This window comes from Eschrichtius robustus, chromosome 2 (genome assembly GCF_028021215.1).
Source record: "Eschrichtius robustus isolate mEscRob2 chromosome 2, mEscRob2.pri, whole genome shotgun sequence".
NCBI lineage: Eukaryota > Metazoa > Chordata > Mammalia > Artiodactyla > Eschrichtiidae > Eschrichtius > Eschrichtius robustus.
Window position 1 is genome coordinate 85,214,662 of NC_090825.1, and position 3,325 is coordinate 85,217,986.

General features: G+C 36.8%; 1 non-coding gene across 1 annotated transcript; it reads right to left on the minus strand.

Moving 5' to 3' along the window:
- Window positions 1-2,619: 2,619 nt before the first annotated feature.
- On the minus strand, window positions 2,620-2,727 carry LOC137760406 (U6 spliceosomal RNA). Its single transcript, XR_011073350.1, has one exon. It is a non-coding gene; the product is annotated as a U6 spliceosomal RNA (small nuclear RNA).
- Between the last annotated feature and the right edge of the window lie 598 nt (window positions 2,728-3,325).

Below are 3,325 nucleotides of genomic sequence, written 5' to 3' on the forward strand. Positions count from 1 at the left end.
AGATCACTTCTGGCAAGGCACTTGTTGTTTAGAAATTTTTGGAGCTTTAATAAAACAAACATATTATTTAACTTAAGCCACTCTTAACTTTTATAGATGAGGAAATGTAAGCTCCAAAAGGGAAGAAATTTATCACGTATAACAGCCTATCCTCAGCATTCATCACTTTGCTGTGGCATATTACTAATATATGCTCAACAATATGTTTTTTAGAGGCCAAGGTAACATACCTTATTAGTGTCAGGGCTGGAACTAAAATGTAAGTCTCTTACCTTCAAAGAAGATCTCTTAAATCCTGCTTTCCCCTCAAATTCAGGAGACTGAATTTCTTCAAATCTGCAATCTCGGGCTCTGTTGTGGTCCTGAGTCCAGCTGTAGAAATCATGTGGAAGACAGATTATTATGAATTTTTTGTCATAATCTTTTATTTAGAGAATAACCTTTAACATTTTAAGCACCTAGTTATCTCTATTTTACCACATAATAGCCCAAAGAGGTAGTGCTTATGTCACATCTCACAGATGAGGGATCAGAGGCTCAAAGGGTTGTATCAGTTTCTGAAGGTGACAGAAATAGAAGATGTCAACAGCAAATTTAATCCTAGACTATTTGACTCCAAATCCTATACTTGTAAACACCGCCAAGAGATAACTCAGTATCCAAGCTTTTGATTGAAAATAGTTTGAAAATCACCATCTTAGTTTTCATTTTATTTTTAACTCTTGCTAATAAAACAAATATGTAAAACTATTAAATGCCAAAATCAGCCCTGCTTCTTCTCTTGTTATCACTTCTATTATTGTTACATGGTTCCCTTCTTTATGATCTGTCTTAAAAAGAAATTGAAGAATTTTAGATACAATACAATATAAAGAATATTAAATTAACACTTATGTACCCCCAATCCAGCTTAAGAACTGAAGTGCTACCAAACTGCTGAGGCTCTCTACATAGTTCCTATGAACACAGTCTACTAACTTAATAAGGTGGTTATCATTCCCGTGGAATTTTACATGAAATAAAAATGTATAGGGCTTCCCTGGTGGTGCAGTGGTTAAGAATCCGCCTGCCAATGCAGGGCACACAGGTTCAAGCCCTGGTCCAGGAAGATCCCACATGCCTTGGAGCAACTAAGCCCATGTGCCACAACTACCAAGCCTGCTTTCTAGAGCCTGCGAGCCACAACTACTGAGCCTGCGTGCCTAGAGCCCATGCTCCACAACAAGAGAAGCCACCACATGAGAAGCCCCAGCACTGCAATGAAGAGTAGCCCCCGCTCACCGCAACTAGAGAAAGCCTGCACGCAGCAATGAAGACCCAACACAGCCAAAAATAAATAAATAAAATAAATAAGTTAAAAAAAAAGTTTAACCTTAAAAATAAAGGTCCAAAACTTAAAAAAAAAATGTATATATGCAGGATTTATAATCAGTGGGTATGAAACAGACGGTATAATTATAACAGATTTTTTGTTTTATTTTGTATAATATTTTAAATATATTGTTAAATAAAATCAAATCTGAACTTGGCTAAAGAAAAACTATTTGAGAAGACTATTGTAACAGGAAGAACACTTAGACCTTGAGATCTGCAAGCATCTCAAAATCAAACAGAAAAAAAAAAAGCTTTTCTTGTATAGGAAGGTGTAAGCAAGGTCAGCAAGAACTTTGAGGGGAAATCACTCAAGCAGGTAGGGATGAGCAGACAGCATGGCTGGGGTGATTTAACAGGCATTGTTTCTTACTGTGGCCAGCTAATTATCAGAGTGAGCTTTTAAGGGGGTATGTACTGCCTCTTAGTAATTCCTTGAAAATGGGAGTCTTTAAAGTTCATAGGATTGTGGGAAGGGTCAAAGCCTAATTAAATTTTGGCTGGGCCACATGAGTGAGTAACAGGCAATTTTGCACAACTGGTCAGCCTCTTTGTTATTTCAGATGGATGGTGTCTGTCTTTAAATATTATTAGAGATGGAATAAGAGTCATTTTTGAGGTTTATAGTTTCCAAGGATGGGTTGGTCTTCACTTTCTTGCTGGCCTTGAAGGACTAGTTGTATCATCTGTTGAGCATGGTTTAGGACTAAGAAATCATGGAACATCTAAGAGATTTGACAAGAGCTATGCCTAAGAATGTACTAAAGGAAGAGTCAAAGCAAGATGGCACTATAGGAGGCTCCTGAGATCCCCTCCTGCCATGAACACACTGAATGAACAGCTACACATGGAGCAATTCTCTTTGAAAAACATCCAGAAAATAGCTGAGTGATTCCTACACATTTGACAAAAAGGAAAATATCCACATCAAAATGGCAGGCTCTAGGGGCTGACTGTGAGTCTACCCAGAGACCAGGGCTGCTGATAGAGACCACTCCTGCCTTCTCCCTCCAACATGCTCAAGAAAATTCCTGGAAGGAGCTTTTACAAACATCTCAGCACTGCAGGTTTTACAGCTGCTGCCAAGGGAAAGGTTTCCAAATGTCTGGCTCTGATAGCCAAAGGGGCTTCCATTTGTCAGTCCCAATCCTATAGGACTGTAGCAAACAAAGAAGCAATTCTTTTTCTTATTTTTTTTCTTATTCCAGTTTTATTGAGATATAATTGACATATAACACTGTATAAGTAAAAAATATGGAATGCTTCACAAATTTGAGTGTCATCCTTGTGCAGGGGCCATGCTGATCTTCTCTGTATCATTCCAATTTTTAGTATATGTGCTGCCAAAGCAAGCACCAAAGAAGTAATTAGAACAAGCTATCCTACCAGCTATCCTACTCCTCAAGACACTAGAAAAAGAAGAGCAAATTAAGTCTAAGGTTAGCAGAAGGAAGTAAATAAGAAAGATTAGTGCAGAAATAGAAACTTAAAAAAAGAGAACAGATCAATGAAACTAAGAGTTGTTTTTTTGAAAAGATAAGCAAAATTGACATAATGTTACCTAGACTTACTAAGAAAAAAGAAATGAAGACTTAAATAGATAAAATCATAAATGAGAGAGGAAACATTACAACTGACACCATACAAATACAAAGGATTGTAAAAGAGTACTATAAAATTTATACATCAACGAAGTGGACAACATAGAAGAAATGGATAAATTCCTAGAAACAGAAAACCCACCAAGTCTAACTCATGAAGAAATAGAAAATCTGAACAGAATAATTACGGGTAAGAAGACTGATTCAGTAATCAAAACTTCCCAATAAAGAAAAGTCCAGGACTAGAGGGTTTTACTGGTAAATTCTACCAAACATTTAAAGAAGATTAATACCAATCCTTCTCAGACCCTTCCAGAAAATAGAAGAGGGAAGAATACTTCTAAACTCATTTT